We start from the raw sequence: 9,835 nt of genomic DNA, 5'->3' as shown, positions 1-9,835 counted from the left end.
ATGTGATTCTGCGGAATGCAAAACGAGGATGACCCTTATCGTTAATTTGTCCTTATACTTTCAGCTACTTGTGATATCTGTTTCCACTAGGCTTTTATAACGCTTTGTAAATAAACTTTTCAGCCACCTGGAATGTTTGTTGTAGAACAAACAAACAGGCAGGATACTAGCATAATAGTATGTAGCAGATTAAAACAGGATCGTTGAAACCTCACCATTTTAGGACTATGCAACCACAAGAACTTACAAACTACCACAATGGAGCTCCATTAATACTGCTCTGAAATTCCAACACAATGTAAACTATCATAGGTATGATTTATTTGTTACAGGGATTTCTACCTCACCTTTCAAATAAGATCCCAGAAATCTTGTCAAGAAGGAGAAAATTATTTTTAAAGCTGCTGTCCTATACCCACTTACCTGCAAGTAAGCCCCACTGAACTCAGTGGGACCTTTTGAGTAAAGATGTACAGAGTTGCACTGTTAAGATATATCTTGAGTAGAGCACAAAGTGCTTGGAAACAAGGGAAATCTGTAGTAGGAATTTTGGGGGCAGGGGCGGGGGAAGGAATTCCCAAAGTTAAAACTATTATAATTCTGCTGTCTTTCATCAACTTTATTGGGGAATTTGTCTAGATTAGGAAGCTGCCTTACCCTGAACTGCAATATTGGTTCTTCTAGCTTAGCACTGTCTACAGGGACTGGCAGCAGATCCCCTGGGGATTCGACCTGGGGACTCCCTGCACGCAAGTAAGTGCTCTACCACTTCGCTGTAATATTACAGCCGCAAGCTGGACAGATTCTCAGTACTACACGCCACTAGGACCAGCTCTCCTAGTTTTACAAAAAGCAGAATTTCCAGGCAGTGTGATGATTTTGCAAGCGGGAGGGTTTGCAGGCTGCATTAGGGGAGAAGAAGGGGGGGGGGGAAACCTGGTCATTCCGTAAACTCAGTGAAACTGTAGTCCACCCACCCCAAACAAAGCCACTCAACTCAACGGTAAAATCCCATTAAATTCAAGGGCTGAAAGCTCAGTCCTGGCCCGCTGCCAGCCAGTGCAGACAACACTGAGCTAGATGGACCTAAGTGTCTGGGGCAGCTTCCTATCCGTGCCCAGGTTAAGTAGCAGGCGCCACTAATCACAATGGGATTTCCTGGCTCAGGGCTTGCGCTCTGCACTGGCGCCGCAGCAACCGATTGTTTCGGTGTTCAAACTACCATTAGGGGAACCCGGCCCGAGAGAGGCGCCCGGGAACCGAACGCGGGGCTCCCGGGGACGCCCGCAACGAGCGCTCTAACCTCTGCGCCACCCGCGGCAAAGCGCGGAACGCTGCGGTCTGGGGACACCTATGAAGGGGCGGGGAAGGCGCAGCCGCGCTCCCGTCGGGGGTTCCCACGGCAACACGCCGCCCCCCCCCCGCCCGTCACTTATCACGAAGGGGAGGGGAGAGGGAGAGAGAGACTCGCCAAACGCACCCGAGGACTTTTGACCTCCTCGCGCCCACCGTCGCTTCTCCCCCCTCCCCCGCCCCACCTCAGGTTGAAAAGCTCTCCTGAACCGCTCCGGTTCGCTTTATCCCCCCCCCCACTCGCTCCCCCACCCCCTCCCCTCCCACCGCACCGCCACTTTAAACCCGGCTTCCTTAGGGCCGCTCCTCCTCTCCGCAGGGCGCCCGTCGAGAACCGCACTGCCGCCGCCGCCGTCATCACCGCCGCCAATATGGCCGCTCTGAGGGAGCGAGCGGGCTCGGCTCCCGAAGCCTTAAGGCCCTCCCTCTCTCTCCTCAGCTCCTTTCTGAGACCGCGCCGCGCGGGGCTTCACGGGAGTTGTAGTGCCGCGAACGACCAGACGCGCCTGTTGTAGCCCGGGGCGGAACCGCGCCCCGGGACTACGTTTCCCAGGGACCCAAGGGACGCTTGCCCGGAGGGGCCAATGGGAAGGCTCTGTCTTTCCTTTTTCCCCGCCCACCCTCCGCCTCCGCCCCCTACCGAGCCACAGAAGGATGATGTAATTGCAAAGCGGCTGAAGGGCGGGGCGGTCCTTCTGCGCTGCAATTCATTGTGCCAGACCCAGATCGGTGTGCAGCCTCCTCCTCCCTCCCCCTGCTGTTGCTGCTTCCAGCAACCAGAGCAGCAGCAGCAGCACCAGTGACTGAATCCCAAGCAAAAGGGGGCGGGAGTGGGTGGCTTGGTTGGTTGGGGAGGAAGCGGCGCACACACACGACCTTCTACAGTTTGCATCCCAAGGGAACTGCTTCGCAAGCTTTGCCCCGCTCATGTCTAATTAAGTGACTTGGTTTCCAACCTGGCCTCTTGGCTTATGTTCTTTGTAAAGGGCAGGGAGCAGCCGTCCCAAACCAGGTGAGTTGCGCGATGCTTTTTTTAATTTTATTTAAAGCATTATTTCTCCTTCATATATATCAGCTTGCTAGTCTGTCTAAAATCCGGAACGTGTTGTGGATGTATGCATTGGCGGCGGCGTGGGGAAGGGTTGGGGGGGGGGGGTTGGAAACACGCTTTGTCTCCTGGTTTCTCCCCCCTCCCTGCTGTTTGGATGCAACATCGCCCAAAGCAAAGTGATAATGATAATGAGCCGCCTCCTAACTCCGAAGATTATTGATGAGCCCCAGCAACAAAGCCTTGGAGTTGTCTGCAAACCCGGTGTTTCCCCACCCTCCTCCTTTTTTCTTTTTGGGCAAGGAAAGGTTACATGTGCGGAATCCCTACAGAGACGGGCTTGCTTGCTGAATGCTTATCAGACAGTGTTTCTCTGCCTGCCTTTCTCCTCTTTCTTCCCCTTTCCAGATGTTGGGGTGTGAGTGCCTGGGACCGTTGAAGCACCTAATTGTGGCATAGCCGGGTGTGTTCGTGTTTTGGGGGGCTGCGGTGGAGAGTCTTTCGCACGTTGAACAATTACAGGGTGCGAAAGAGATGATTTAATGCAAGCTTCGAAGACTTGACTCAGCTCCTTCCCCATCGCTCTTTCTGCCTCCTTTTTTTTTTGCAACATCAGTAGAGGATATAAATGTGTGTGTAAATGTCAGAAATGTTTACTATTGGAAATGGCTCTCGTCTTTTTTTTTAAAAAAAGATGACATAAGCAATAGTCATAGGGGTAGGCGAGTGGTGTTTAAAATAGAGAAAAGATAATAGTCCTCCAGGAACCCCACGCCTTGGGTACATTTACTCAGAAGTAAGCTCCTCTGAGTTTGGTGGGGCTTAGGCTGCAGTCCTAAGCACCCTTGGACTTAGTGGAATTTACTTCTGAGCAAAGTGCATAGGATCACACTTTAATTTCCTATAGGGAGGGTGCTGTCCTACTCTCATTTGGAAGTTTGTCCTGTTGAATAAAATGGGACTTGCTTCCACCAAGAGTATTTGAAAAGATTGGTCTATAAGACATACTTTTGCATGCATGTATGGTAAGGCTGAGTGAGATCCTAAGCCTGCTTACTAAGAAGTAAGTTTCGTTCAGCTTGGTGGGACTTGTTTCCGAGGAAGCCTGCATCCTATCCCGCTACATAACCAATATGTTGCAATGACTATTTCCACCTCACCCAAAAACTCACTCCTGTTTTTCCTTTTCTTTCTGATGGTTGCTAACAGGTTTGGAATCTCTCTCTCTCTCTCTCTCTCTGTGTGTGTGTTTTCAACTCTGTAAAAACTTTGGCCACACACTAACGACAAATTCCAAATGACCATATGCAAGCCATAAATTGTCAGGGAAGCGGCTGTACTGGTCCAGTTTTATTCTCTTGGCAACCAGAACCAGTCACTCTGCTGTTCTTAATGCTGCCAAGATGCTCAGAGAGATGGAAGGCCCTGGGAATGTCGGGAGAAATGCCTGATTGGCGAGGAGAAAAGCAAACATTGACACAGCACGGACTTGGGCTGTTCTGCTCTTTCTCCTAGGATGACTGGCGTCTTAAAATAGTCTGAAGGATTCCTATTGGCCCTCTTCATTTTTTTCAGGAGCCATCCTCAGTTTTGCGAAGGTGGGTCTATGTAGCCTGAGCCTCTGAATGTCAACTTGGGAAGTAAGCATCACTGAGTTCAGCAAGTTTGCATAGCTTGCAGCTGTGTTTCGGATGCTTGGGCACCCTGATGAATAAAGTCTTGTCAAAAGCCATACAAGTTGCAATGCATGCGTTTCTGATAAGGCTGAATTTTAGTTGAAGGGTCATCGTTGCTTAGTCCCCCATTGATTTTGCGGACTGTGTGGGAATCTGCAAAACTAAAGCTGACAGCTCTTTCTCTTCTTGTGGATTTAGAATCCAGTGGGTGGGGAGGAGATTAGAAGAGGCAAGTCACCTTCCCCCCACCCCCCAACATGAAGTTGTGTGTGGGTAAGGGAGAATGAGTTAGGTCTGTTCAGCCCAGCAGCTTAGCATATGACAAATCAGTGTCTTGGTCCCAGTCCCACTGCATTATAGAGATTGCGAGGGTTTATTATTCTAACTTGCAAGAACTCCTGACTGCACATTCTGTGCTACCACCGGCAGAAATATGCTGCGCCGCAGGCGGATAAATGCTCCATGCACTGGGAAGGAGCTTTGAAAACATTGCATTCCCTGCTTACAGCGTTGTTCCTTAGGGAAGGGCTTTTCTACAGCCTACGTGCAGGGAGAGTAGCACCTCTATCAGCCCCATCACCTGTTGTTCCAGTGCAATCCGAAGGGGCTTATTTTCAAATAAACCTGCTTCGGATTGAGCCGTCCGTGCATTTGAGATGCGCTGGCTGCAATGGGATTCTGCAGAACTGGCTCCAGGTTTCAGGGAGCTCTTGGCACAGTGCCCTCTGGTGGAATGCTCATGTGTCATTATCTTCCCCCTCACCTGGAGTGCTTTCCTGGCAGGGGTGGGCAGCCATGGCAATTTGGGCTGCTGCTTTTGAATTTCCCACAATGCTCCTGATGCAGCATCAGTCATAGGCAGTGTGGGAAATTAAAATGGCAGCTCCCCACATGCAGTTGTCCAGCTGGGATCAAAGGCGTCCTGCTGGGGCGCTAGGACCTGCCCAGGACGCTGCATCTTGTCACTGGCTCTGGAGCCCTTATCCTAACTTGAGCGCTCACAATTTATTTGGGAGCAATCATAGGTTTTTTGGGGGGGTTATATGCTGCCAGGGTATATGTTTCTTACGCAAACATATAACCTGGCAGCATAAAATCCCCAATAAACCAAAGGATTGCTCTCAGATAAGGATAGCTCAGCATGAGACTCTTAATCTCAGGGTTGTGGGTTTGAGCCTTACGTTGGGCGAAAGATTCCTGCAGTGCGGGGGGTTGGACTAGATGACCCTCAGGGTCCCTTCCAATTCTGCAGTACTGTGGTTCCATGGTTTAAGTGTATTCTGGACTGTGGTTGGAAGAAAGCTCATTGACAAGCAGCAGGATTTTCTATTCAGTGCCCCACCCCAATAGCTACTGGGTTTACAATGCCTTTGGGGAGGGTGTTATGGGATTTGGCTAAAGAGTCAGGCAGTGGGGCTTATGGCTTTTATTAAGAGACCCTTCCCTCCCCATCGCCTATAATTAATGCAATTGATGAAAGCACTATGTGGAAGAACAGTGGGATCCCAAGTTAAATCCCACTGATTTCAGCAGCTTGTCCAAGTAAAAGCATACAGAGGAGAAAAACTGGTGTGTGAGTGTGTGTGTGTGTGTGTGAGAGAGAGAGAGAGAGAGAGAGAGAGAGAGACAGATAGTGTGAGTGTGATGTGTCTTAAGTGGTTTGTGGATTATAGGCCTGGCGTCATTGTGTTGGTTCCTATACAGAGTTCCTTCCCTGGAAGGGAACGGCTCGAATTGAATCCATATGGCCGGCTAGCTGGCTCTCCTCCGCCGCTACTGCATAGATTTGTTCCTGCGCTTCCCTTGTGTAACTGACACTGTTTTGTCCTCTGGCAAACTTTCATTGGAATCGCATTGCCCTGCGTGACATGAGTTCGGGATGAACAATGAAACCCCCTGTTCCTTGAGATCAACGCGTTTGTAAACACTGACACAATGGCCACAAAAGCCGATATTGCAGCACATCCCATTTGATATCATTTTCTTTAATCTTGCGAGGGCCATTCCCTTCCTGAGGGATCGACATTCCTCAGCTCAACCGCCTTGCATTTATATTTTATCTGATCTCTTTTCCTTCCTTCCTTATTGTTGTCAAAGGAGAGCAACAACGCAGCGACAGCCCAGGTCCCTTCTGCTTGCCATAGATTTCTTTATTTCTTTTGTGCCTGGAATTGCTTCTTTTACTTTACCCTCCTCATCTTCTCCACCCCCACCCCTTTTTCTTGGCAAGTTTGGGGTAAAGAAATATGCAGTTTCCTGCAATGGGCTATAAAAGCAGAGGATTTTCTAGGAGCGGTTTGCCTTGGCCCAGAAGGACGAGCTTTGAAAGTTCAGCCTGATAAGTTTGTGCTGGGGGCTTCCTTGGTGAACTGGTGATATGTGAGCTATGAGAAAACTATGCAAGGACTTTAGGAAAAAGGGCGTGTTGGAGTCTCCAATCCAAACATAGCGCTTTTGGAGCATATGTTGTTCATATAGTTGTTAAAGTCCTTTGTGTTACTGTGGGCTTGTTCATTGTTGTTGCTGTTTTTATTTTTAAATGCCCTACTAGCCATTGTTCCTAAGGTTTGGGATGGGTGGGGTAACAATGCCATTATCCAAAATACAAATTGTAAACAATAACAACAACTCTTCATAGTTTCAGTTCTGTGCACACTTACCGTGTTTTTCGCTTCATAGGACGCATCCGACCATAGGACGCACCTTGTTTTAGAGGGGGAGAGCAAGAAAAAAAAAATTCTTCCCCTCTCTGCTCAGCGCCCCTTCAGCGAAGCAGCAGGAGAAATGGAGCCCCTTCCATTTCTCCTCCCGCTTCGCTGAAGGGGCGTTGCGTAGCTCTCCCTCTCTGCTGAAGCCAGGAGAGTCTTGCTCTCCTGGCTTCAGCAAAAGGAACCTGAAGCCTCCGGAGCATGGAGGGAGTGCTCCCTCTGTGCTTCGGAGGCTTCACGTTGCTATCGCTGAAGCCAAGGAGCCTGCATTTGCTCCATAGGATGCACACACATTTCCCCTTAATTTTTGGAGGGGGAAAAGTGCATCCTATAGAGTGAAAAATGTGGTAATTGGGGCAAATTACTTTTGGCCCCACCAAGTTCAATGTGATTTACCCCAAGTATAAGCATGCAAACTTAATTTTAATGATGGTGTTGTCACCCACCCACTGTAGCACTTTTCTGAGCTTTGCAGTCTAGTCCAATGCCCGTTTGTTCCAAACAGCCATTGGACTGGACTGCAAAGTTAAGCAAAGCACTGTGTTGCTGTAGGTAGTGCTTTATTCCAAGTGGAAAATCCACCCACTTAGATTCTGTAGAGAAGAAGAACCTTTGCGGAAATAAGCTTTTGCAAGTGCACCTGCCGTGGAGATACTTCTGGATGCTCATTTGGGCCCCATTGAATGGCACTTTGGGGTGTAGATGTGCTTCTCCATCTGGGCCTGCTGTTTATTGCAAGCTCATAGAGCTTGGTCAGAGACATGGGATTGCTGGTGATCTCCTTTATCTTAGGGCCATCTCAGTGATTTCAAGTGGACAGCCGATTTGCAGAATGGACCCTTTCCAAGCTGCTTCAGAAGTCAGTTGAGCTGACCCACTGGGATTCAAACTAGCATGCCCACCCTGACATCTCAAAGACCAGACTCAGATAGCCTGATTCAATTATTTGTGGAACGGCCTATTAGTCTTTTATTTTCTACCACTAAATAATTAGTATGGCAGTATTTGCTCCTTTTGGAGGGCCTTTAAAGCAGGCATAGGCAAACTCGGCCCTCCAGATGTTTTAGGACTACAACTCCCATCATCCCTGACCACTGGTCCTGTTAGCTAAGGATGATGGGAGTTGTAGTCCCCAAAACACCTGGAGGGCCGAGTTTGCCTATGCCTGCTTTAAAGCGTTTGAGCAAAATGCAAAATATGTTATAAAGGATGGGTGGGGTGGGGTGAGAGCCTTTGCACTTCCTAAAGGTAGAGAGAGCTGTAACTACAGACCCCCCAACTGTCCCTATTTCCCCAGGACAGTCCCGGATTTACAGAAGCTGTCCTAGTTTCCGATTTGATTCTGAAAGGTCCCACTTTTCCTTAGAACGTCCCTATTTTCGTCAAAGAAATATTGGAAGGTATGGTGTTAGGCAATCACCAAGCCAAGGAGATAAGTAATTATACATACAACCTTTAGAAGACATCTGTATAGGAAAGTTTTTTAATGTTTAATATTTTATTTTGTTTTTATACGTGTTGGAAGCCGCCCAGATTGGCTGGGGCAACCCAGTCAGATGGACGGGGTATGATGATGATGATTATTATGAAATAGGACGTCCCTATGTTCATCAAAGAAATGTTGGAGGGTATGTAACTATAGCCAGCAAAAAATACATGCAAGTCATAGAGCAAATATGTTTATAGTTTGCGTTTAAAAGATATCCCAGAAACTGAGTTGCCTAGGCATCTAAATGTGTTATTTTTCTTCTTCCTTGCACAGCACTAGCATATTGATTTTTGGTTATGAGACTGGGGAATAAAAGTTTTTTTTTTATTTTTTAAATCAGTTCTTATCATCTTATGTGCAAAATAAGATGGCTAGCCCTGATTAAAAAGCAGCCAGGAGATCCAGGACTGAATTCACTTTCAGTGAAACTAGAATGTTTGTGACATGGAACTATTTGGCCAGCTAGGTTTAGATCGGGGAGGCCCTTTCCTATACAGCTGCCTGCTGGGTTGGTGGAACGTAGGTAGCAATCACACCATTGGTCCATCTAGATTAGTGTCGTCTACAGCACTAACTGTGGGACGTGGGTGGCGCTGTGGGTTAAACCACAGAGCCTAGGACTTGCCGATCAGAAGGTTGGCGGTTCGAATCCCCGTGACGGGGTGAGCTCCCATTCAAAAGCACGTCAAAGTGCAAGTAGATAAATAGGTACTGCTCCGGCAGGAAGGTAAACGGCGCTTCCGTGCACTGCTCTGGTTCGCCAGAAGCGGCTTAGTCATGCTGGCCACATGACCCGGAAGCTGTACGTCGGCTCCCTCGGCCAATAAAGTGAGATGAGCGCCGCAACCCCAGAATCGGTCACAACTGGACCTAATGGTCAGGGGTCCCTTTACCTTTACCGTTACAGCACTGTCAGCAGATCTCCAAAGTTTCAGGCAGGGATCTCTTCCAGCTTGTTCCTGGAGATGCTGGGGACTGAATCTGAGGCCTTTCTGCATGCAATGCCAATGTTCTACTGCTGAACTACATCTGTTCCCCGGCAGTTCTAAGGCTTGCTTCATCTTCTGAGATGATTGTTGGGTAGGGTGGAAGCTGTATGTTGATCTATATCATAGAATCATAGAGTTGGGAGAGATCATCTAGTCCAACCCCCTGCAATGCAGTTGTCCCATACAGGGATTGAACTTGCAACCTTGGCGTTATCAGCACCACGCTCTTACCAACTGAGCTATCCAGGCTGATATAAGCCCCTGCACGTGAAGCCAGAGATTCTAGCCCTGTAGGCTTCTGTACCTGACTAACACATCAACTACTCACACTGTAAGCAAATTAACAGACAAGCAGTTTGGAAATAAATGTGGGAATTAGCAGCACCCTGGAGGATTCGGCGGTGGCCTTTCTTGAAGAAGAAGGAGTCTTCTTTGTTGTGCTGCCTCCTTTTAGTGCGATGATTTAAATGGCGAAACGATCCCTTTGCAGTAACTGTACCTTGTTGACAATCCTATGTAATTTTAACTGAAAGAGGGGTTACGGACTGCCTGTTTTGTTCAAGTGGCATAAT

General features: G+C 48.4%; 1 protein-coding gene across 1 annotated transcript in view; it reads left to right on the top strand.

The window, feature by feature from the left end:
- The first annotated feature begins 1,546 nt into the window (after positions 1-1,546).
- The window catches only part of RAB30 (RAB30, member RAS oncogene family), a 42,940-nt gene continuing 34,651 nt past the window's right edge, over positions 1,547-9,835 (top strand). Inside the window, exon 1 of the mRNA XM_083436910.1 lies at positions 1,547-2,365. The gene's annotated coding sequence lies outside the window, so the exon portion shown is untranslated. The remainder of the gene's footprint in view (positions 2,366-9,835) is intronic.

This window comes from Podarcis tiliguerta (assembly GCF_965153285.1).
Source record: "Podarcis tiliguerta genome assembly, chromosome: 4".
In the NCBI taxonomy this organism is placed as follows: Eukaryota; Metazoa; Chordata; class Lepidosauria; order Squamata; family Lacertidae; genus Podarcis; species Podarcis tiliguerta.
This window is presented reverse-complemented; position numbering and strand designations above follow the sequence as displayed.